This window comes from Lichenostomus cassidix, chromosome 11, assembly GCF_008360975.1.
Source record: "Lichenostomus cassidix isolate B80296 chromosome 11, HeHo_3.0, whole genome shotgun sequence".
NCBI classification, from domain to species: domain Eukaryota; kingdom Metazoa; phylum Chordata; class Aves; order Passeriformes; family Meliphagidae; genus Lichenostomus; species Lichenostomus cassidix.
This window is the reverse complement of record NC_139492.1, coordinates 9,681,189-9,707,917: the sequence shown is the minus strand read 5'-3', so window position 1 is coordinate 9,707,917 and position 26,729 is coordinate 9,681,189. Positions and strand designations below refer to the sequence as shown.

At 43.9% G+C, this 26,729-nt stretch overlaps 1 long non-coding RNA gene across 2 annotated transcripts in view; it reads right to left on the bottom strand.

The window, feature by feature from the left end:
• LOC146432284 (uncharacterized) overlaps positions 1 to 26,729 on the bottom strand; it is a 560,777-nt gene that overhangs the window by 325,320 nt on the left and 208,728 nt on the right. The window contains exon 1 of one of the 2 annotated variants that reach the window (XR_014854528.1): positions 17,928 to 18,067. The exons of the other annotated variant lie outside the window; for it this stretch is intronic. This is a non-coding gene — a long non-coding RNA (uncharacterized LOC146432284). Of the gene's footprint in view, positions 1 to 17,927; positions 18,068 to 26,729 lie in introns of those variants that run through there. 2 annotated transcript variants of the gene reach the window in all.

The following is a 26,729-nucleotide window of genomic DNA, read 5'->3' as shown; positions in this document are numbered from 1 at the left end:
AAATTACTGGGTATGGAATGCAGTAAATCCCAAAACAAGCTTTAACTATAGCTTGTAAGATATAATCATCAGGTAAAACTGCAGACTATCCTTTTGTAAGATGCAGCTGAAACCTAATATTTTATCGGAAACCTTGATTTATGTTTAATAGCTCTGCTACCTACTAAAAAAGATCTTGTATTAGCAAATGGGTACAGATCCAGTCCATTAGCTTAGGACAACTGAAAAACTCAAGGGTTTTGTGAACTAATGCAATAAAATATCATTAAATACTGTAGCATGACAAGACAGACAGAAGGTTTGAGTTGAAAGTCAGGAGAAGTGTTTGAAATGAAGTAAAATGTACAATAGATATGTTTAGGTACATCTGGCTTACATTTGCAGTAGGTCGTCAGAGGACCTTAGTGTCTGTGATGTAAATGAATAACAGAGCCCTCAACAATTTAACTGTCATCAGTATAAATGCTTTAACTGGCACAGTAAAGCAAAGCTCTGGGCCTCTTTCTAAATCTCCATAAGCTCCTGGTCTGAATTATAAACTGGGGCTGCATTACCTGAAGATGAAAGCAGCCAGGTCAATTCACTTAAAACCAGAGAATTACCACTGCAAAGCTGTGATGAGCAGCTAAGGAGCATGTGTGTGTGTGGATGTGTGGTTGTGTTTTTAATGTACAGTTTCACAGAGACAAGAGGAACGTCTGACTGCACAGTGATTCCAAACCTAGACCCAAAGGTTTGGTGGGAAGGAAAGCAGCCATTTGATTTTCAACTCCTTGAAGCTTCAAAACTGTAAGGCTATAGGTAAGCCACCAGAATTAGATTTCTAAGAGGAATACAACTGCAAAAAAAAAAAAAAAAAAAAGGTTGCTTCTATATCAGCTGCTCCAAGCTCACTGCTTGCAAACATTTCCCTATCAGGCAGGGCCATTCCATTGAAGAAATCTGACTACACAAGCTCTGTCCCTGACTTAGAGGGATCTTTTTTTTACTCCAATCCTCTCTCTCTCTCCTTAGGCACACTTCATCTCCTTTCAGCCTTCAGATCAGCAGTTTTGGGGAGCAGGAATTATCACACCCATGCTATAGCATACATGACAACACCACCACAGATCTCAAGTCACAATATGGCCTAAAACCAACAGCAGCCAGGCATAACTCCCCTCCACTCCTCTCACTTACCTTTGACACTCATTTCAAGGCCACTGTTCCCACACAAATGTCCAATGTCACAGGGAGTGAGACATTGAGTGAACTGAGTGTAAGATTCCCAAGGCACACAAACCCCAAGCAGGCTTCACTTCTTTCACATTTTGTGAGTTAGATAAACTGAATAGTTTATTTGGGCAAGTAAAGGCAGCTATACTTAGAAAGATGTGAGGGCAGATCGATCACATTTACTGAATGGGGCCGAATTAGCATATTGTCACCATAACCTTCTGGGCTCAAGATGAAATTGTTTCCTTCCCTTCCAACAAACACATAGACTGTTCACTTTTATAATAAATTCCAAACAAATTAATGGATTCCAACATGCATCATCAAATTTATATTTCCTCCTCCACAGAGTCCTACCCCTGTAAGTAATCCTTAAAATTCGTCATGAAGCTTTCAAAACAATTTATGCAAACAAACATCAAGCAGAGCTATTTGTATTGGCAGCACATTTCACTTAACAACCTACAACAAGGAACAGATGGTCTGAGCTCTGGAAACAGCTACAAAGAAAACAGTAGGAGCAAGTCCATCAGAAGCACTTTTTTCCCCCAATTTTGTGAAGATTACAGACTTGTTCTTGTTTATTTCTTTGATTAGGCTGTTATTTTATGTACTCATGAATCCTTCCCTTGCATTTCATGGAACAAATCCACCAGAAGCACATTCCCCAACTGTGTATACTTACAGAAGCACTGCTTTAAGAACTGAACTATCTGTTCCTCACTGATTCAGGGCTCTCTAAAGTGGCAGGGAAGAAAGCAAAACAACGTGCAGATGTTGTACAACGGATTGACAAATTTAAGGCAAACCCTCTCGGCAATTCATAGCTCTCTTTATCCTTTTGCCCATCCCTTGGTCTCCAATATGAAAACAAGAAGAAAAAAAAAAAAGAAAAAAGCAGATGATTCACACAGTCACATCAATTACAGATCACTCTGTGCTATTACTAGTCCTGTAAGATGTCAGGGTCTCCCTTTTCCCCTTTTCTAGGGGGACCTCATCTCATGGAGATGAATTACAAGAGGCCCAGCCTGGGCAGGGTGCTGTGGCACAAGCAGAGGAGCAGCAGGATGAGTAACACCTACAGCACAACAAGGAGAGGCTCATGGCTGGTCAGAAGCTTTGCTTATGCCCAGGTCAGGATCAGAACACTCCTCAAGAAACAAGAGAGCCACAGCTGCTTGGTACATTGTGGGAAGCAACCTAACAAGCAATACCAGAAATAGTTACTCTGAAGTAAATCAGCAAGGAATAAAATGGAAATGAAGCTAAAATCACCCCAATGACATTCTTTGATAGAAATACGTTTTCCCTGTATCAAAACAAGTTAGAAAAAGTTTTTACAAGAAAAACACAATACTCACAATAAACACAATACTCAAACATACCTTTTAAAAAAAAAAAAAAAATCTATCACTGATCACAGTAATCATGATTTCTTATTACTACCACCATCATTAAAGTCACTGTCATGTTTACCAGTATCTGTGCTTTCTTCACAAGGGTTCATATGAATTCATCTGCAAATACTGTCACCCAGACCTGGATTTAATTTGAATAACGTTAGGGACAGCCAACATGCTTGCATAGCTATCAGCCAACCAGCCAAAAACACCATCCTGGAGGCAAATTAGTACCCTAGAGCTACGCAGGGATAAATATGGACCATGATGTTAAAAAGAAAAATAAACAAGGAATGAAGGACTTCTTACCAGAGAGATAATCATGACATATTGAAGAAACAAAAAAAAAAATCTTTCTGAAGGGCATGAAGCAGGGTGGGCACAGAGGCCAGTTTGGAAAGGTTTGGCTTTGAAGAGTGAAACCATGTTAAATTTCAGTGGAGCAAAATCAAGGACAAAGCAGACCAAACTGACAGCTTAATAGGACCTTCGAGCATGACAGTTGAATAAACTTTGTTCCACACAACACTATAATTTCGTGTTTCATACTCTCGCTAGTGAAGCAATTTCCTATCAGGATGAGTACAAAGCTGTTTTCACTGGCCCCCTTGGCTGCCTGTGATGGCCAAACCTTACATACCAGACACATCCTCTGCTGGACCACTGCAGAGGGGAAACAACTAGAATGCTCCTGAGGAACAAAACCAGAAACATCAGCACCGCTTTCTTCCTTGTGTAGCATCACAGATCCAAGCTTTTCTTTTTGGGGAGAAATACAGCTACTTGCTGCAGCAAAAGCCAGGCAGACAACATCTATCCTTTCAGAGCAACTTTTCCCATTACACATCTGGAAACAGGAAGAGGAAAGCAAACTCAAGCAGATGATAAAGTTAAATTAACAGTGCTATTGAGTAAAAGGTGTCTCAAGGAAAACAGCATCTGGACAGGCTTTGCCATACAGACATTACTCCTAGGTTTTACTTGTAAAGAAAAAAATGAAGAAAATGTAAAAGCTGATTTTTCAGGACTTGAACTGACTGCAGTTTAAACCAATTTGAGAGTAGGTACAACTCTGAGTTCACCATCTGACCCTGCAACATGATACCCAAACTGAGCAAACAGTTTGAAATTCACTTCAGATTTCTTTATTTGGAGGATTACGATGAAGCATTTCCTGAGATGTCACGCTTTAAACAGCTAATGGCATGTGACAACCAAGTGCTTTTACATTTTACATCTAAAGTTGCAAACACTTGGCCGCTCCCCCAAGCAGACAAACATGCAGGAGCCCCAAGAGCTTGAAATATGGGGCCTCACCAGAGTCTCCTTTTACTTTAGCGGGCACTGGATGCAACCAGGAGTTCACTCACTGCAGATGGAAAAATCTTCTTTCCAAAAGTCTCTCAGCCAGGGGCCACAGGGGCTGCAGCGGGATTGTGGCACTGGAGAAGCAGAGAGCCTCTGCCTGCCCACAGCACAGTTGCACATCGAGCCTGCTTCACCCCAGCCTCCCAAAACAGCTGGTCATGCCTTTGGCCACTGACTTTTGTTGTAAGATGCATGTGGAATGACACAAAAAGCACCCATCAAATCACAAGGCAAGGCAGAGTTTCAAAGGCACAAGTGGAAGAAGATGCTCAGACTCTCTGGGGATCTCCCCCAGGTGTGTCTTAAGGATTTTGGAGTTGGTTAAATAAAATGGCACCATCAGGCAAAAAGCTGCCATTTCACATAGGTTTCCCCAGCAACTCCACTGGCTGGAGGTCAGAAGGGCCACTGTGTTTTATGGAGCACCAGCCTTTATGGATCAGAGCCCTTTCTAGGGAAGGCTGCAAGTCCTGGAAGCACTGAAAAGCACATGTATGTACTATGTATACACACAAAAATAAAAAACTTCATTGACAACCAGTGAAATTCTTGGTTTGGTTTAATCTCTATTTCAGTTTGCAAACTTGGCTGTTTGTACTGACTTGTACTTCGAAGTCAGCAATATAATTTCTGAACTAATCTAACCCCAAGAATCACACTTAATTACTCCATAATACTAAGCAAGTGGCATCACAACACATACAAAGCACCAGATCCCAGCTGCAAACTAACTTACTAACCCATGTCCTGCTACTGCTTCTGGGTTTTGCTGAGAACACCAGGAGCTAAACTATTCTCAAGCAAAGTTTAAAAATTGGGATGCTTGCTATTAAGCTTCAAGTTTCCTTCTACTGTAGAAATGCTGCTTCAGCTGAATTTGGTGGAATTACAGGAGCTGATTAGGTTAACCACTGACTGTGTTTCCTGGAGGGCATCTGAAAACATGCCCTGACCCAAATTATTTAATCTTGATCCAGATTTGAACCATTTAATTTTAAGCTCCACATATCTCCAAGAAACAAAAAAGGTAATACAAACTTCAGAGCAGCTTTTAAATTTGAGAGGTAGCAAGGCTCAGGCCACAAACACAATTGCTCCCAGCCATCCACGGCAGCTAGAAACAAAGCACTGCTGCTCCTGCTCTGAGTGGAAAACTTTACCAGAAGAGGGAGGGAGGGAGGGGATGGGTCTGATGGCAGCTGGGCACAAGCTAGCTGCGCTGCACCCAAGGGAAATTTCTGGCCAAAGGAGAGATGTGAAGGAGCCAAGGCAGGCTCAGGAATCACTCCCCAGGCATGTGAACTCACAACCTGATTCCTTTCTGCCCAGGAGAGGCACCAGACTGAGGGTCTCTGCCCCATCCCATATTATTTATACCCAGTCAAATATAAAAATTGACTCTCCAGATTCAGCCATAAGCTCCAGCGTGGCCCCAAGACATTTCCCAATAAAAGCATCATTAAAAGAAGTCTAATTACTTTGGTTTGGGATGCTATTTGTCAGGCTGAAGGCAACCAGCCACACTATGTCAATAATAATGAACTTATTAGCCTAGAAAGGATAAAATATTGATCAACTTGCTACTCGTTCCCACCTTTCAACAGCTTGCTTGGCTGTAAACAGTAACAGCATCAGATGAAAATACTTCAACCTTTTCATGAAGGGACTTTTAAGTAGCACATGAAGTGTGCAAGGGTATTCCTAAACTGCACAATGCAGCAGCATGCAAAACTGTGCACTGCATCTCCTCAGACATTCAGCGAGAGCAGAAGTTGCATGGCTGGGCTAGCAGGACACCTCACACACCTAAGCAACATGTATTAATTCAGGCCAAACAGCCCTGTACCTCAGCTGTAACCACAGGGATGCATTCACAGAGGTTTCAGATGTTTTTCAACTGCTCAACATCATGCCATGTACCTTAAAAACTGAATAGCTTAATTTATCTCAGGACTCAGTTTAGCCTCAGTTAAGCCCAGGTATTTTACTACCAACAACACACCAGCAAAGGCCAGTTAAAGTCTAACAGTGGGGACAGCAGAAGCTTACCAGCACTGCAGAAATAAGGCTAAATGGGATGCTACAGCACGTCCCCAACAAGCTTTGGACACCTCTTCTCCTCCACCCCCAGACAGAGTGGAAACATTTCTGACCTCTGGCTGAAGTCAGTGAACAGGAGAGGGTTCACCTGGGCAGCACCATCCCATCCCAGCCTCCCCTTCCTGACAGGATGCCAAAGTAGCCCAAAACTGAGAACTTGTGCATAGCCCCCTCCACTCCAGTGCCATTACAGACTGCTTTTAATTATCCCCAGGGCAACACAGCATAAATCCTGAATACACTGAACCTATTTCAGTCAGGGACAGTAATTTTCAGTCTTCCCTCCACAGTCTCTAACCTCAGCTGAGTAATTCTGAAAGAGCCATGTCCTGGTGAAGCAGCCAAGCCCTCTCCCATACACTCCTGACCTACAGATATGCTTAATATGTTAATTTTTGTTTTGGTTTCAGAACAAAACCTGCCTTTTAAATAAAATTTTAACAGATTCTAAACCAGAAACACTGCACTCCCCTGAGGCATTAAAAAATGCAAACTGAAGACTTCCCATGTGTCTGGGTTATTACTTATTTCCTTCTAAAAACAGAAGAAGTGTTGCAACAGTTGTAATGCTCCAGCTCACTAGGCCAAGAAGATGTTTTCTTTCTGCACACTCATTAACCATAGTGTGGAACTCAATAACTGTTCTAATTTCCTACCTTAAATGTTTTTCTTCCCCCCAGTTTTCATTTTATGTTTCACATTTACATAGGACTACACTCCACCACTTACCTTGAGAGTCTAGTTGCTGTCAAACACAATAAAAGGAAAGGAAAGTGTCTGGAATCACAGAAGCTTTAGTGTTGAAAATTTTAATTTAATTTCTAGAAATGAATTTAAGCACTCAAAGCTTTCTTTGTCAGCCACAGATGAGAAACTGATAGGCTTTGAAGGCAAGCAAATGTTTTTTTAGTTGAATCTCTCAAGTAAATATTTACGTTAGATATAATAACAGATGTTATTTCACACCACAAATTAAATACCAGCTAGTTATTAAATCTGGCACAGTGCTATGAAACTCTTGGGCACAGTTGCCCACAGTAGGTGCACAGTTGGGCACAGTAGGTACCACAGCTGAGCTCCAGGATGGTTCCTGAGCCTCAGCTCCAAACCCAGAGCATCAGTCAAGCTGCTGCCATGGCCTCAGGGGGTCTTGGGTGAGCCCAGCTCACAGACAGATTTGCTCTGTGGCACAGGGAGGAATTACCTAACCACACCATGCTGCTGCTGCTTTTGCAAAATGCTCTTGCCTTCAGGGCCAAGACTCTGTTCTGTCTCTGCTTTGCATGGACACAGAATCTGTGAAGAGAAAAGAGGGTCCAGCATGGGAAAGGGAAGGGACAGAGCCATCCCTGCCCTAGGGAGTCCAGCAGCTCCTCAGCTCGAAGGCATTGATTCCATGTGCCTCTCCATGGCTGCCATGACCTGTGTGCAAGCACACTGACCTGTGTTCCTTGAAGCCTTAAAGGTGCAAAAGACATAACACATTGAATTTAATTTCTAGGAACATACCAATATTGGCACATCTGCAGCACAACAGAGGCAGATCCTGCTCTGTGCAAAGCCATCCCAAATCCAGCCTGCACAGGTGACACCAGGAGTGCAGATGCAGCAGCAGAAGCTGCCAAGAGCAAGCTCAGGGGGCTTTAGCAGAGCTGTCCCCAGCCCAGTCCCACTGCAGGGCTAGGCAGGCTGGAGCTGCTGCACTGCAGCACAGGCACAGCACAGCTCCTCCAGCACCCTGACAGCCTGCAGGAGTGGTGGGCAGGAGCAGATGTCAGTGCTGCCTTTTTGACTTTTAGTATATGATTTGGCTAATTGCAAAATCACAAGAAGGCTTCAAAGCATGCCAAAGAGTGGGATAATGACACTTCATGGGTGAAAAGGCCTTTCATTTCTCTTTTTCCTCTAATAACCACTGATGATGGACCATTATCTTACCATCCTGCCCTGCCTTGCTGTGTCTAAATGCATGTATTTAACAAGATTACTTAGAGTATAGCACAAGGGATGCCTAATAAGGCAAGAACATTGATTTTGAAAGTCCCACTTTATCTCTTATTACTGCAATATTTTTGCCTGCTGCATTGGCAGAGCACGAGGGCTGTAAAGCAGCAGGGCTGGGCAGTAGGATTCCTTTACTCCACTTGGAGCTGCTTCACTGCATGTAATTACAATACTCTGTTTATACCATGTTGTAAAGGCTGTTTTGGATAAGGCACTTGTAAGTCATTCCAAAATGGCAAAAAGGAAAGGGAAAGCTTGGCTGCAATAGCCAAAGCAGGAGAGGGAAGGGATAAAGGAAACATTCTTGGAAATCATTCATACCTAGCACAGTGCAAATAGCCAGCTGGTGAATGGAGCTGGGGCACATTTCCTAACTGGTGTGGTGGTACCCAGGTGGCCAGCAGGCCTGCAAATACACAGAAGTTGGCAGCAATCACTCAGCACATAGCAACTCTTCAGCCCAAGCTTGTAGCTGCCCATGAACAACCCCTTGAACTTAAAGGTAACACCCCCTGCTCAAAATCAGGACAGATTTCAAACACAACTTAGTAAGACAGAATTACTCTGTCCATCTGTCCTGTCCAAACTGGAGGGCAAGCAGCAGCCTTGCTGCAGTTCCTGCTGGAAAGGATCATTAAATCCCACCAGCAGAAACACTGCACTGTACAGTCAATCACCCAAGTTATTTAAGCAAGCAATGCTCACAATCCCCTCACTTCTGAAGTGCCATCAGGTTGGGAGAATTTTTCATCAAGATGATGCAATTCCAAAAGTACATTAGATCGCAGATTCCCATGGTGCAAAACAAGGCATGTTTCTACTATTGGGAGACCATCATAATATTTTCCTCTGTACATCAGGATAATAAAACAGAGAAAGCTTCTCAAACACAAAATTAAGCTAGAATTCTAGCAAAAAGGGGATAGGAATAGTGCTGCATTTTACTAACTATCTATCAATGAAGAATACAAGCCTACTTTTTCAAAAGAAAGACACATTCACAGTATGCTAAATACAATAAGTATTAATTAAATCATTATTAACAATCAAAATCTAATTTCTTCCTGTCCCTTTTTGATAACTTAACTAAAGGCATATTTGCAATACTATTATAACGAGTTACAGTTCAAGCAATAGAGCTGCTTGCAATAATTCAGAAACATGTACACTTTCATATGAATATATCATGCCTAACTAATGAGATTGCTCATTTCATAACTTCAGTTCCATTTTTATTATTTCATAAAACTGGAAGTCCTTATCCATTTTATGAAAAACACCTTTGTGAAATTCATTAAATAAGCATAAAAAATTCATTAAACAAGTGAATTGCATTCATGGCTGCTTTGATGCAAATGCCCTTTAAGCAATGTAAAACTCCATATTGATTTAACCTTTCATGTTCTGATATTTCCATGTGGAGATATATATAAAAATATATATATATATATAAATCTTTATTCAAGGAATGAAATTAAGTGCTGATCCCTTGATCTCCAGCCAGGGTGAGGTAGATTGGTCAATTTAAATAGTCATTGCTGATCAGCAAACAGCTGAGTTTGTATTAAAACAGAGCACTAGTACTTCTGTATGTCTTTGCTGGCAAATAAATACACCTATAATATATTGGGCCAAATCAATATGAAGCCTGAAGTTTCCTCTGTAGCAGAAAGTCAACCCAATATTGGCTGAGTCCTGTGGGACTAGTTAGAACAAGCTCATGCTGGTGAGGCAAAAGGTGGATGAGCTTCTCCTGAGTACCTGGTGAGCTGCTCACTCTCATCACCACTGAAAGCTGCTGCAAACAGTGCAGCCAATGAGCCAAGGTCTGTCTGAGCCTAACTTGGGGCAGGTGGTACATGGGGGAACTGCAAACTGAAGGATCAACTCCCTTTTATTGGGGTCACTCTGCGTCCCTTTGGTAGTTTCAACAGTCACTTGTCTCTCAGTAACTTTAAACTCCCCTAAAACCACAATCCTTTCCCAGCACTTATGGCAGTGTGAAGAGTGAAGAAATCACTAATCCCTAATCCAAGAGTCATTCTCTCCTCAGTGTTTCCAATACATTGTATGACAGAACAACATGAGAAAGATGCATCTGCAACACATACACCTGCTACTCAAGATATGTGTCTGATTAGACTTGAATTATCATGGAATAACATACTTTTACTCCTCCAGTCATGCAAAAATACCTATTAATGAGAAGTTATGCTTCCCTCAAAAGGCTTATGGTAGTCTAACTGCAACATCCTATATGTTTCAATGATGCCATTCCTGAATCACCTTCTACAGCCCTTGCATGCCTCATTTTCCTTCCCAGGTGCCTCTCCTGCACACTTCCTTTTCCCTCAGCTCATTTTTCTCCAGCAAACTGAGCCAGAAACAACCCTATTTCCATTTCTAACCATTTAAATTACAAACAATAATTTTTACACACCAAAACAGGTCTTTAATTCTCATATTTCCCTCCAAAGTACACCCAGACATCCTTATTCTCAGTAAGCTGAGCCAAACAAAACAAATCAAGTCTCTAGGCTAAGCTTTCCAAGAGTTAAAAATAAGCCCAGCATATTAAAATAAACTTCAAAAAGAAAAAGAAAAATCAGAAAACATTTTTAAAGTATCATCATTTTTAAAACTCTCCCCAATTCTTAACCAATGTGCCAGAAAATGCTGTTTCAAAAGGAAAAAATAAAAAAATGTTATGACATCTTTTTCCCCAAAGAAAAAAGAGAAGAAATCACATTGAAAATGAGCTTCATAATAAAGGAGTTTCAGCCTTAAATCACAGAATTGCATAAGCCAGCACAGCATAAAGCTGCCCCCGCTTCTATCATCACAACAGTGAACAAAAATGAGATGAAAACATCCTCACTTCCCACTTTTGTGCCTCCCGACCCTCATTGCTCCTCAGCTGGCTTCCTCCTCCCCAAAGGGCATCTGCCACTGAACAAGCCCAAAATAGTACTTGAAGCCATTTAACTTAATCATTATTAGGTTTTAGTTCAGACCTCCCTTGACACCACTGGCCAACAATAAGGCCCCCAGGTACCCTGCAGATTTTTAAGCATCGACAAGTCTTACGAGGGCACATTTCCACCTACAGCAAGATTTAAAAATGGCTTTGTAATAATTAAAAGAGAATAAAAGGGGGGATAAAAACCTTGGGAGCTTTTTTCACAATTACTAATTTAACAGACAAACTATGTTTTATTGATAGTTCCAATAGTAAATTTGCCTTCCGTACATGCTGCTGCTGATGCCTAAAATAAGATGTGCAAGAAGAGATCATCTTGTGCCTAAGGCTTTTTTAGGATAATACACAACAATTCAAGCAAGAGCTCTTCAGTAGAGCCTCACTCTGCAAGGGCTGCCCCTTGCCTGTCTGGCTCAGAAAAGGAGCTCAGCATTTCTGCACACGTGCTGCCACCAGCCTCCCCAGGCAGGCACAAACTCACACAAGTGGCAGCCTTGCAGGTTTAGTCAGAAACTAGGTTTTAATTTAAGAAAATAATTGTTCTGACAGCACCGTGACTTCAAAATTTTGACTGTCTGGATGCTATTGGAAATAGAAGTATAGACTACAGAGAGCCTATAGCACAAACAACTCATTCATCTGGAGCAAGATGAGTTGGCAAAGATATAAAATTGCTTCTGTATATTTTGGGATAAAATACTATCCTTAAATTTTGCAGATTAATGAGCAGATCTGGAGTGCCTTGAGGTCAGTGTGACAATTCCATCTGAAAGACCCCTGATTCATGCAATCACCATGCTGAAATATCACACCTTGGTCAAACGGATGTTGCCAGAGATGCCAGCAGCCCTCCCTCCTCACACACACAACTGCAACCCACGGGCACAGCCCCAGCTCAGCTGTCCATCGAGAAGTTAGTGCAGCTGCAAATAACCAGGGTGCTGTTAATCTGCAAAAAAAGGCTTTCTGAAGCCTTTCCCTTGCATTTAAATAAGTTTCACTTGAGGAAAAAAAAATCTGTTTGTTTTAGCTAGGCTAACTAATCAGTGACGTGTTTGGCTGGAAACCTGTTATGTTTTGCTACTTTATCATGTTGCTATTTCCATGTTCAAAAGCTAGTTAAATTATTCACACTACACTTCATATATTGTGTACAACACTTGCCTTGACACGAACAGCAGCAACTGCAAAGCCAGTTTCCTTGAGCCGCTGCTGCAGAATAACAGAGTGCTGTGCTTTGCAGGGAATGACCCATTCAGAGCCTCGGCTCTCATCCCACCACCCTCCCCCAGCAAACAAAAAACAAAGATCAAGAGCCACATAGACATGAATTGGCTTCAAAGTCTCAAATAGCAATGTTAATTTAATTCTGGAGAATATTACAAAACATGGAGTATAAAAGGAATAAGCTGAGTATTAGCTCAGTGTAAGAGCCTACCTACATCTAAAATTCACTGTGAATGATAAATTGCTTTCAGCCAATAACATCCAACATTATTTTAAAATGTATATTATAGAACATGTACTTCAAGAGGCTCTGTGAATATTTTATTATACCATCCCAATCACTTAGACTGTGTGATATACATCTCATTGTAGTTGCACTCCCTTTTAAGGTACAGTTTGATTTCTTCCCTGTCTTTTTATTTATTTAAATCACAACTGAGTTGAATTACCATTTCTTTGCTCATCAGCAACCAAATTGGGCAGATTTAAGAAACCTGAAAACTCGAGAAGTACTTCTGGGGTCAGAAAAACAAGCCTCCTCAGGTGTCTCAGAAGCCTGAAATCCCACTCTAGTGACCAAGGCAGCACACCCTCCCCCAGCCCTGCTCTTTTGGAATATCACCCAGCAATGTTTAAGGAAAACACACAATTTCTTTAAATGTGAGGGGGAAATGTTGCAAGCAGGATGAGATTCCTACATTGCTGCTGCTGCATAAGCTAACACCTATTTTTCTGAGATCCACTATGGGCATTTCAGCACAGAGTAAGCCATTTCTGATGCTTTCACCTGGCAAAAAAATCAGCAGCCACCTCTACAAACTGCACTGTGGATTTTCAGTCCCACCTCACTTTCCACTACCTTCCAGCTGATTCTGGCATTCCCCCACTAAAGCAAGGGCTGCACACAGTGACACAGGCAATGAACACCACACACACTCCAAGGTCATTCCAAGCCATGGCCATCTCCAGCAGATCCAATGGTGCCTTCCTGGGATGCCAGCAGAAAATGCCATGGTGCTCTGCAGACATTCACTGCAACACAGCTTGTGCCTCAGGAGTTCACAGCTTCATTTCCCTTCTCTGTCCTTTGGTATATTGAAAACAATAACTTGTACACAAAGCAGCACAGGGGTCACAGGCTGGGGATGGAGATTATAAACAAAGTCTTTTGGTATAATATTACTACACTTTCCATATTGATCAGTAAGCTCAAGAGCTGCTAAGTGCCTTACTGTATATTATTATTAAAATTCAGTTAAGGGACATTTTACTGAATCAGGTCAAGGCTGAGTGATCCCTCCAGTTCAAGCCTTGATATTGCACAAGTCTTGTGAATTGAGTCATAGATATCAAGAAACATTACAAGTCAAATCAATATTTTATAGCCTTTGCACAGACCATAGCCTGAAACTCGATCAGCATAGTGTTCTGAACAGAAGCATTTGCAGGAGCTAAAATAATTTACACTAATAAGGCACTGACCCATGCAGTCCTTAATGATCATTTAGCTTTGGCAATACTTCTAACCACTATTGAGCTGCTTGGGAGTTGTGGGGTTTTTTTCAGCAGAAAACTCCTACATCAGATTAAGGACGTAAGTAGGAACCTAACCACAAGGCTCAGTTTTGTTTCATGTAAATTTATTCCTATTATATAAACTGCTAAATTAAGAAATGAGGTATTTAAAACAAAGAGGTTAAAACACAGCCACAAAGACACAAACATCATAGAAATCCTTAATTCCATTTCTTGCCTTGTTTGCTTATTGAAGTGCCATATGTTTCTGCAAGTGCTATGAAAATATCATAAGATCATAATTATAAGGTTTGTTGAATTATAGAGTAAAGAAGCCACTTATTTACATTTAAATATGAACAGTGGTAATTGAAATGTCACATGCTTCTCTGTTCTTGACTCCAGAAAAATATTTATCTACCAACAGCTTGATGTGCTTTCAACAATGGCCTGGATTCATGAAAGGGATTTCTACTCACATCACTCTGTGCTTTTATTTATTTCTCCCTTATGATTTACAAACTCAAAGGAGGGCTCCTGAAGTCCTCAGGCACTGACATAGCCATGAAGACATTGTGATGTAAACAGTTACTAAGCATTGGTACTAAGTTGGTGTTCAATAATTCTTTGACCTGTCAATATGCGAAGCCCTGCAATAGCTTTAGGAATTCAATTTTAAATTGATCTCACTGAACTGATGCAAAAAACAACTGCAGACGCATTTAAACAGATTAGCTCTTGTTTAAGCTCAATAGTGAGCAAACCCAAGTCCAGCCAATGTCAAGTACACACAGAGAGGGTTACAAGATTAAAATTAAAATTGCAATTCTTGAACCAGAATCTTTAACAGGAAAAGACCTCTAGAGACAGCCTCAGTGAGGGCACTGCAGCCCTGGACATGTTCTGCTGTGCCAAACTCACCCACCACACCTAAAGCTTGACCCTTCTTACACTACTACCAGTGTCAGCAGAAATATGTTCAATTCTACTAAGCAAGCTGAAAAGAGCAAAGGCCCAAAGCGAGGAAAGAAACTCGCTGTGAAGAGCGCATCACCCAGACCCACCCAGCAGAGAGCAGCCAGCCCCGGGAAGGCAGAAGCCAATACTGTCAAGTATTTTTATTTTTGTTACATATTAATAATTCTCATCAGGCAAGGAATGACATTTGGGTCACTTTTGTTGGTCTTTCTCCAAGAGAGCTCTTTCACTGCACTGCCTGAGAACCCCAGAGATTTTACCAGCTCTGTTTAATAGCCCACACTCCAGCCCTGAGTTAATGGTAAAGCTTTCAATTAACAGAAGCAGTTTTAGGCTAACACTAAACCAGTGAGTCCCAGTCACCTGCTCTGCTCTCCTCTACCTGTCTCAAAACACTCCTTGTTTTCTAGTTTAATAATTAAATGTACCAACACCTTTCTTGAAGGCTCTGAAAACAAACTAGGCTGACTGGAGTTTAGTGAGAGCAGATAACACTTGCAAGGAAGCACTCGAGAGACAAGAAAAAGAAATATTTGGGGGCAGACACAACTTGTATCAAACACCAAGAGATCTCTTCGAAGTCATCACAACAAAAAGCAGTAGAGATGGGTCTCTGCTGGGCTGTGTCACTCAGCATGGGGCAAAGCACACACACCTCAGTGGCAGCAACAGCACCTCCAAAGCAATGGGTCAGTAAACAGCATAATGAACCCTGACAGTAACTTCATTTGTAAAATATACACTAAAGCTATCAGGGCAAAAGTGCTAATAGCAAGGGCAACACCTGCATAATTACACTGACTTGAAAGCTCTGGTCTTAAATTGACCTAACAATGCTCCTCAGTGCTCCAAACCACAGTCAGCTGTGCTGTTCCCTGCATAGAGCCCTGAGCCTGCTGCTCCCCACCCACGGCAGAGCCAAGGGATTGCCACTGCTGCAGCTCCAGGAACACACTAGGTTAACACTGGGCATTAATGAACAGATCTGGCATATGAAGGATACTGGGTTTAAGTTTTCTGGGGTTCAAGTTTTCTGCATTTCTTTGATGTCAAAGTTCTGCCAGTTGTCTCACTGTTACTCCTCGTTCTCTAAGCTCCAATAAAACAGCTGCACTTCATCACTTTGCCGCAGGGTAGGCTCAAAAGACAAATATGGGGCAAATTAATGGCAAAAAAGGAGTACCAGTACAGACTACACTGATGCTATCTTTAAAAAAAAAAACATCCTTGGGCAGAGCAAGAACATTCTTCCCACACCAGTTTGAACCATTCCCCATGGAGTTCAATCAATGTCTACAAACAACACGGGATTTTGCTAGCTTTGAATACTGCTTCTGCACATATATCTATTAACACCAGCAACTGATTGTGTACAGTCTATATGTGGCATTTAGCCATTCATAAAGGAATTGATCCAACACTCGCTAAACAAAACATTATTCAAATTGTTTTCTTTATATTGTTTTTGTCACAGGTTTAACTTCACTTGCTACTGCCCAGGGCTGATTTCGTACCTATGCTCAAGCCAAGAGCACAGACATGACAAAATGCAGCCACTGCAGTCATGGTGCTACCCAGCCCCAAACTGGATCCTGGGAGAGCAACACACACAGCCCTGCGCAAGAATTGTCTGCAAACAGGAGCCACCTGGCCAGATGGAATGAGGCTGTTTCCCACCTGTGCCCACAGCTGCAATACCCAAGGCCCTTTGCAGGCCACTGTGCAGCCCTGCCTGCTCCATCTCCACCCAGCCCAGCACACAAGGGAGGCAATCAGTTATTTCCAGAGTCAAACCCCATAACAAGCTTGAAGGAGGCTGCATAAATACTTAGGCTCAACAGAACAGTACAGGTAAAACAATCTACAGGGCAATATTTTTATTGAGTGATAAAAGACACAGAAAGCAACGACAAGCACAAGCAAGGCAGGGAAGAACTTCATAATAAGGCTGTTCCAACACTGCTGACTGCCCACTGCACATTTGCTCAGGCTTTTGCTAGCTCTGCATAATCAAAGAGGCACTGGGAGCTGATGCATGAGGAACAAACCCAGCAGAGGAACAAGTGTTTGTCCATCTTTTAGGGTTCAGCCTTTGAGAGACTGTGCTGTGATGTGCAATCAAAACTTTGGAGAAGCAGCACCTCCCAGGGTCACCCCCACTGCCCCCAGCAAGGTGTCCAGGCAGACCCACCACTCACTGCAGCAGTAGTTGGTACAACTAATTCACCTTTCACTCTCAACAGCAGCCAGAGAAAGGTGTACAAATATCTCCTCCACCACTACAACCAGCACAGATCTTTGGTGCTAAACCCATCCACTCAAACACCACTACAAACTTTACAAAGATGGAAAGGTAAAGCAAAATACAAAATAGCCCTGGTAGCTGTAGCACTGCCTGGGTAGATATTCAAACATCACACAGCATCATTTTCATATTTAACTCTTCCTTGAAAATAATAAACATTGCAGATCCCCATTCCATCTTTGTTACATTTTAGTATTCTTTGCTTCATTGCCCATTTACAAATCATGAAGAATTCATAGATGAATAATTGACTGAGAATAATATCCATGTATGTATATATATAAAAACGTAAAACCCAGCACAAGCCAAGAAGAGGATAAGCTCTTCCTAGGCACAGTAAATTAAAGACTAAAGTAATAAAATTAAAATTAAAAAATCAAACCAATGTTGTTAAGTGTCTAAAATCCTTTCCAGTAGCTCTGATGAGCAGTCATTATTCTGTTCCACAAAAAAGCATGTCATTTCATTGTCCATAGAGCCTCCCCATGATATATAAATGAATCATTTTCTGGAGGTTTCCCCATTGTCTCTAGAGAATTTACAACACATTAAATTTAGCTCCTGTGTCTCCTTCAAGATGAAATGCTACTCCAGCTCCATGCTGCTGTGTGCCTGGACCAAGGACAGAGGTATCTCCAGCCTCTTCTACTGAGCTGTGCTTCAGCCCCAGGAAACCCTCTCCCCTCTCTGCAGCCCCTTTGCCCACCCCTCTGCCCCCAGGGCCAGGAAAGCCCTTGGGAAGCACTGCTTCTCCCAGGACATTCCCCAGACCAGCACAAGTGCAGCTAGAAGACATGAGCACAGTGGGGACACAACCACACTTGTCACCCACCTCAGGCAGTCCCAGTCCTGCAGCCACATGCCTCATGCTGCTGCTTCCAGCCACTCTTCATCCAAACCACAGCCCAGCCCCTCCCTTCTGCTCCAGGTGTAACAAATCCACCTCAGAACCTCACAGCAGCTGCAAAGATTCTCACCCTGGGCAAGCTCCAGTTAAACTGTGGGGAAGCAGGGCTGGCACTCAGGCCCACCTGTGGCTGCAATCACCCACATTGCATAAAATCCACTTTCTTTATAATATGGGATGAATCCTTCAAAGTATATGTCTGAGGTTTTACCCAGCTAGAATACCAGTCACTGACCCTCCTCCTTCAGTCCTTTTCTTTTAAAGGACATTTGAGGTGACAGTCTGTGCCTGAAAGACGGGTACAAACATGGAACCCAAATTCCATTTTCAAAAGTGCCCTTAAATCACTCATAGAATGAAGTCAACCCCAAAACTGAAAAATGTTATCTGCAGTTTGGTGTTAACTTAAAAAAGAAAAAAAAAATTGTTATCTTTTTTTTTTTTTAAAGTTCGTTGCTGATTATTATTTCATAGTAGAAATAACAGCACCTTCTCATTGTGTCTATCAGTGAAAACTTTTACCCTTTTATGAGTTAAACTGTTTGGAATAACTTTTAAACAATTACTCAACTCCTCTGAAATTTCTTTCAAGGAATTGAAGGTTTTTCCTATATCAAATTATCTGGATTTCTCATGGATTATGCATTTCTCAAAAACTCACTCATTACAGATTAAAGAGAGAAAGGGAAGTTAGAAAGGACACAATAGGAAAAAAGATCAGTAAAGAAAAATATTTTAAATATTAATGACCAAGGGGGAAATGGAAACACATTAAAGGCAAATGTGAGCGCTTTTAAATATGTTATTAAAATTGATTTATAAATGAGACTCTTCTTTAACCACGTGCTTTAGCCTTCACTACTTATTTCCTTCTGCTGTCTCTCCAAGCATTGGTGCCACCACTCAAAACCTATGGCATTAAGGAAAGATATCCAGAAAATAGTTAGGCTGGCAAGAACTATGAGCTGGTCAAACTGAAAGACATTATTATATTAAAAATCTCAGAGAATAAGATGAGAAATGGCTACTTGCAGAACATCTGTTCCCAGTGAGGCTGGGAAGCAGCAGGGGCTGCCCTGCTCACCCCACTGTGGCCCTGAACCACCCAGAGCCCAGAGCCACCCCACGGGCAGTGGGCAGGCAGCAGGGAGCAAGGAAGAACAGGTCAAGTGCACTAATGCAGCCACTAATTATTTACCAAGCCAGAAAAAGACATTTGCCATTTCTGATCCCTTCTCCCTCTGCACAGAAATGATGCTCATTGCCCGTGTGGCTGCACGACCCCAGACAGGCTCCAAAGGCTGATCCACACACAGGGCAAACCAAACCTGCAATTCCAGGGAAAAGTGTCTGCAGGTTGATGCTGAAAGACTGGAAAAGCCTGTCCTGGGCAGCGTGGGTGTGAACTCACACACAGCACACAGCATGCTGCAAGCCCTTCCTTCCTTCCGCACCAGATCCCAAGCTCACACCAATCACCCCAGGAGCCTGCATTTTCAGGATGTATCTTCTAGAGCTTTTCAGCTTTGGAAACAGTTCCAGCAATGCCCCACAGGGCTGGGACAGCTGATCTCTGCTGCTGGCATGTCAGAGCCCAAGCCAGTGCAGCTCTGGGAGCTGCACAGGGTGTATCACACACCAGCAGTGAGCAGCATGTGGAGCCATGGGACTCCTGGGTCACGTTTTATCAAAGGACACAGCAGCAAATGTGTATTGCACAAACAGCCCAATTTACATAACCAAAATTGCGGAAATTATCCTTGAAAGGAACAAATTTTGTGCACAAATTTGTGTAAATGGACAGTATAAAAGTGCATATAACAATATACTTTTAACAAATTAGACTCTGTTCATTTAATTTAGCTTAGATATGAAAAATGTTTTATCTTAAAGCTGCTATCTGTCATAAACCACCAAAACATTACAGGCAAAGACTCCAAACAGAAGTATAAAACCTCACTGAGAACGACAGATCTTGTACGTTGGATTTTGTGGTGAGAATGGTCCACAAAACTCATTCTGCATGTCCCCGTAAGATCCTTTTTTATAGCAGGTTATGAATCATCACATGATATCTCTAAATGGATGATCAATACTATATTTTCCCATAAAACGTTTGGTTTGAAATCCGATTTTAAGTGCATTAGAGTTTTTGTGCACTGAATGAGTGAGTGTCATAATAAATTGTCATCAAATATGAAAGAAATATAGCTTAGATTAATTGCCATATTTATTTATGAGTCTATAAAATACATTGTGAAAGTCCTGGCACATTTTTGGGATACCAGCTTGAACTTTCAAGCAAGTTAAAAGCATTAAACGAGACTGAAAGTAGATTTATTATTGGAATGTTTTTAATTGCAGTTTCAACCAGACACAGGTATTAGAATGGCTGTGCCCTTAATGGCCATCTCATGTGTTTTTTCTTTAAAAATGATATACTTTCCATATTTGTATTGATTTCATAAGATTTATTGTAGATTAGTGCTGCTTGTGTGTGAAATTGCAAGTGGTCCCAGCTTCCCCAGAGTAGAGGGCTGCAGATGGCCCATTGCTGGGGCTGCTCCTCCCCAATGCCCCCCAGCCCCCAGCACAGCCTGAAATACTGCTGGAAGACCAGAGAAAAACCTGAATTACCTGAACGAGACTGGCAGGAGAGTGCTCAGTGAGCTACCCAGAGGGTCCTGTTCTGCACTCATTTCTACAAATCAAAAAGGAGTTAATTCAGACAGGATTTGGAGGGGGAGCCCAGCTGAGCCCTTTCTTTACTCAGACCTTAACTAATGAAGAGGCTTAAGACCAACTGATTGATGGGGTGGGACTGTCTTGGGTTAAGTATTTTCTGGGTTTGGAACAAGTTATAAGATCTCTGTGTTTCTAATGTCCTACAAAAAAACCTGAAGTTTTGTAAATTACAAATGAAAGTAAATAAGGAAGCAATTCTGATATTCATGTTTAATAGCACACAGTAGTTGTGAAGAACACCAACTTCTTGGAAGAGAAGGCACAGTTGCATGTAGACATCATGCTAATTTAGAAATAAACCCTGGAAATTACAGCAAGCAGACTAGGTAATGGAATAAAACTGTCATTCACTGCCACAGAACAAAAATGACAAGCTCTACCTAAGATGACGTTAAATTAAAAACCTTCAGTTTAGCACATGACTCCTTCACACCAACTGCACATGAGCTGGTGCAAATGCCATGAAAGCATAGGCACAGCTGGGTGGTTAATGGTGAACCCTGCTCATGATGCGTCAGACCAGCAATTGCTTTGTCACCAAAAAAAAAAAAAAAAAAAAAATTATTTTACTGGAAACTGAATCCACAGAGGGGTCAGACTGAATGAGAGCTGCCCTAAGTCTCCTGGCATAAATTAACCCATACCTCAGCAGAGCACAAACTAGTTCTACAAGTTCTCAGAGGTGAAATTCTCACAAGTTTTGTGTAGATGAATCTTCACCAGTTGAACTGATACTTGATAGAATAATCTACAGACAACCTGAAAAAAGCTACTACTGAAATGCCTGACAACCCTGATGCAGAGCACTTTTTTTTCTCATCAGCCAAGTATGTTTTCACAAGTTGGGGTGATCAGAAGTTAGTGATAGCCCCAGACCCAAGGAAAATGCTGCCCCAGAACCTGGGAAAGATTCATGTCCAGCTTCCACCCACTTGGCTGCCTCTGTGCACAGAATGGTCTAGAACAAAGCCCTGGGTCCAACCATCCTCCAACTCCACTAACACTCAAACCCAACTGTCAATTTTACAGCCACACCCCTTAACTTAATCCCAGCAAACATGGTGATGATCTGAGATTCAGCAAACCCATCGATCATTGTGTAAGCGATGCTGGGAGCCAAGTGGAGCTGCCAGTCCTTGGAGAAGAGGCAGGAGGGCGAGGTGACAGGGGGAGGCCACTGCAGAGGACTGTGAGGAGGAAGTAGCTCAGTGTCACACAAAGGAACCCATGCAGAAGCGGTGCTTAGGGATCCCCACGAATATTATTACATTTGTCTGTCTCTTATTTAATTCCCAAATGATATCTTAAATTGTTCTCATTTAGCCATCCATCTCAATGAGAGGGTTTGGAGAAGCAAAGCAAAGGCCCACCCACATATTTCTTTCATTTTGCACATACCAAAACCAAAGCAAAACTGTGTAGCTTCTTAGATTAACGAGCCTATGTACATAACTCTCCGGAAATTCACTGACAACTTTTTGGATGTCCCCTTTCAGAAGACAAGTATCCAAAGGCAAATTTATTCCTGATGTATTTCAAATGTGACAAAACCACAACTCTACTTTCAGGTTTAGCCTTCAGCTGACAATGTACTACCACCCACAACCTCAGCAATACCTCACCCCCTAAATCAGCTCATGTCCCCCACTTCACAGTGCCAGTTCTCCCCTCTGTCCTGAAGAGACTCTTCTGTATTTTCTGCTTGTATGTTAAGCAATTAAAATGTTTTATCTTCAACAAGATATTAAACTTAGTATTGTCCTAATATGTTTCTGCCTCTCAGGCAGAAATCAGTCTTGAAAACAGCCACTGAGATAAGGACAGTAACCAGCAAGCTTCACAATAAACCTCATATACACTATTTTAGTTTGTCAAAACAATTAGTGTTCATTTTGGCTTTATTCAGTTAAATCTGCAGTGACTGATCAGTATAAATTATGTATTAGGCTGCCCAGCTGTACTTGTTTATTCATGCATGGACTTGAAGAATTTTCATTTTCTCAGTACAAAAAAAGCAACAGCCAAAAAATCCCCCTGTATTCTAAAATATAAAGACACTTTCTTCTCAGCCACATTTCTGCTACATGTTTTTGAAGCTGCTTTCTTCTTCCCCTGCTTATTTCAATTAACCTATTATTTCATATGCAGTTATCGGCAGCTGCATTTGCATCGGTAGGAAGCACATACTGTTACTTTCACCCCTTGCAATTACCTCCCGAGCAAAGTAATATCAGAGCTAAACCAAATGATGTTGATTTTAAAAGCATCCAAAATCGCATTGTTGGCTGCATTTGAACTCCTGCCTCGCTTCAAGAAGAACTGCTTGCAGAAATGTTTTCAGTTAAGCCTCGCAGTCCTCTCTTTCAAGAACAAAAGTTTGTGAATCAAGAGAGATCATTTTCTTGGGTTTTGCTCGTGTTTGTAGTCGCACACTCCTCACTAGGCTGACTGGGTGAAGGCAGTGCACGTTGTGGGGGTTGATGGGATGATATGCTTGTATGCAGGGAGAGAGATGACACAGATTTATAGAGAAAGAAAAACCTGCAGTGACCATGTACAGCGTCAGTTGTGCTTCTCTGAAACATGGTGTATGTGCAGAATGGAAATCAAGAGGCTGAAGCTGATTTCCTGCAAGGAACAAAACAGCAAATTACACACTCCAACCCAAAGCTACCCTCTGCCAAGCCGGGTTCAAGAACTTGTTAACAGAAGGTTTATGCCTATATTTACAAATCACAGAAAGATGTTTTAGCAGCTTTGACATGCAGAGTACAGTTGCTCAGTGATGGACAGGCAGAGTGAATGGTGGCAGTGCTCAGAACACAAAGAGACAGAGTTTGTGTCCTCCCAAAGAGCTGGAGAGCACAGCAGAACTTGTATTTGTTGATGGGAACACCATTCAATCTCCCGGCTTGTAAGGGCAATTAAAGGGGTCACCGGGATGGCTCTTGAGCGTGCCTAGAAAAAAGTATGCTGCTGAAACATCTCCATAGGGCAGAGTGCTGTAAGTGGAGAGAGCTGGGTTGGGAAAGGCTACCTCCCAAAGCTTAGCTCAGCTACAACGTACCTGACAGGTAATAGAGTTGCTTTCACAGCGATTGTGCATGATAAAGATTGGGAAACACAATGTTTGTATTGATCTGCATAATCTCTGTTATAAAAGTGCCTTTGCACAGTGAATTCTGCCCCAGTTTTCGTGGCCACTGTGCTCATCACTTCGGTGAGGAGAGTGAGAGCCCTGCATGCAACCTGCCAGCACAAACACACTGCCAGTGACAGCTCCTTTGGGCTCTGAGCCGCAGGCGGGATGAGCACACAGCTATTCTTGTTGTTTCTTCCATCAAATAACATACAAAATGTTCGGGTGAAAAGACTAAATTTTGCTGAATTAAGTGCTTTAGAACAAGTGGTTTTATTACTTTATAATTAGCATAATTTTCCCCATAGGGATTCTTGCAATTAAATAATTAGCAGTAATGTTACCCAAAGGTGTTCTTTAATGAATTTTAAGTTATTACCCCTGTTAACGACAATTGACATGGCTCGGGTTTACACCGCCTGAGCGCTCCGTCTCGCCAGGCTGCGGGCGACGTTAGAGGGCTGTGACAGGCGGCCTTGAGCTCCGGGCCCCTCGGCTCACCCCAGCGGGGCGAACGCGACTGGGCGCCCCGCTCCTCTCGTCGCTCCGGCCCCGCGGGCAGCGGCCCCGACGGCGCGGGCAGCCCGCTCTGCTCCCGTGCTGACGGCGGAGAATCTCCGCGAGCGCGCAAAAGGGCCGTCCGCGCTGCGCACCTCCCGGGCTGCGGAGGGGCCCGTCGCGGCTGTGCTCGCTGGCTGCCGGCGGAGCGCCGCCCGCACGGGCAGGGCAGGGCAGGGCAGGGCAGGGGCCACCCGGCCCGGGGCGCGGAGGGGAGAGGCTCCCGGGCCGGGCCGGGCCGGGCCGGCGCGCATCGCTCGCGGATCGGCAGCGCCACCCGTCGGGGAGCGCAGCGGTGGCGGCGGAGCGGAGCGGAGCCGCTCCGGCGGGGCGGGCACAGGGCACGGGCACAGGCACGGCTGCCAGGGCTGCCCGCCGCCTCCACGGGACACAGCCCCGGCGTGCTCGGGACAAGTGCCGCCGGGCCGCCCCAGGCCGCGTTTTTTCTTGGTTTTCTTCTTCTTTATGAATTGCCACTGGCAGGACATCGCGCTCTGTCCTGCCCTGGAGGGCCGCGGCAGCTCCAGGCTCGGGGGGAAAATCCCCGTTTCCCTCCCGGTGATCTCGCCTCAAAGGCAATATGTAAGTCGCTGGTTAAACAAGGGCATTTCCATTTGTTAATTGATGCAATTATGCCGTGGCGGTAACGGGCCGGCCAGGCTGCAGGCAGCCATCCATCCATCAGCGCCCCGCTGACCTGCCACCGCCCCGGCCCCCCCTCCCGGCGGGACCATCACGGGGCTAAGGGAGAACAAGGGACGCCCCGCTCAGCCCTCCTCAGAGAATGGGCTTCGGGCTGCCCTGCGGCCCGCGTTCTGTCCCGGCCCCGGCCCTGCCCCTGCCCCAGCAGGCAGCGCACGCTATGCGCGGCGAGGTCTGACCCCGCTCCCGCGGCTCCGGGCCGCCGCGACGGGCAGAGATGCCGAGGCGGGGAGCTCGGCTCAGCGGCTCCGGTGCAACACCGGGGCCGCGTTGTACAGCAGCGCCCGGCCCTGGGGATGGCCACGGGGTCAGCGAGAAGGGCCGGGAGGGCTGCGTCAGCCGGGCCGACCTCGAGAGCTGCTTCCCTGGAAGCGCCCGGCACCGCCGCTGCCACCGCGACCCCTGCCCTGCGCTCGTCCTCCCCGCGGCGGGCCCGTGGCAGGGGGCACGCTGGGGCTGGCGGGTGCCGCGATGTCCCCACTTGGTATTTACTCCCCGAAGACAAATTTTGATTGTGTTTAAAAATAAAGGGAAAAGAGACCAAGCGCAAGGCACCCCCAGTCCCGCCTTTGACGTGCATCAGAGCACAACAGTAAACCAACATGAACCAAGCGCTGGGAGCGGGCGCGGGGCGCTGCCTGCTCCTGCCCGCCGCTGCCTGCTGCTGCCGGCAGGGCCGTGACGTCACCCCGCTCCTCGCCCACCGATGAACGCTAAAGACCTATAGAGCAGAAAATAATACAAGCAAGCTCCGTATCTTGCAAGCCCTACGTGATTTTCCCCCCCTCTTTGAAAAAGCCCCTTTGCACTTAAACTCTCTATACATGTGGGGTGGCTTTTTAAACTCCCTCTATACAAACATATTTATTAAGAGCGATGGGAAGTGGGGGGTAGCCTATTTTTTTAATCCAGGCACCAGCCTCCCCCCCCCGCCTCAGATGTCTGGCTGCTTCTCTTAAGTGCAATCATCTATAATTGAGAAAAAAAAAAAAAGCCATACGTGGAAATGTGTGTGTGAGAAGGTGCATCTTGAAGCAGGGTTTAGTTACAATCGATCTTGGGGGGAAAATATTGCCTATGGTCCAAAAATAAGGAGCAACTATGTCCTTCTCTCAGTTCGGATACCCCTACAGCACCACTTCACAGGTAAGGCGAGTGAGCAGCACTCACTTTTGTTTAGATTCCGCTGCTGCTGTCCAGATGTCTTGTCCCCCCCTCCCTTTTTTTCTTCCCTTTCCCTTACTTAGAATATTTTTTTAAAAGGGCACATCTGGAGCCTTTTTTTAAAAAATGTGCGTGTGTGTTTATGTCTCGTTTGTGTTGTGTTAGGCTTAAACAAATAACTCGCAGTGTGCACAGCAAAGGCGTGTAGAAAACCGGTAATTCCCCCTCCTCCCCACCCTTCACCGTTCAGTTTTAAGTGCAACAAACAAATAAAAACATAAATCCCACCTACGACCGCTTTCCGAGCCCGCGGAGCGGCCGCGCTGCGCCGGGAGCATCCCCCGCCGCACCGCTGCCGCCCGGGCACCGCGGAGGGTGTGCGGGCAGCGGGAACCGGCGCTCGGGGGGTCGGGGTTTCA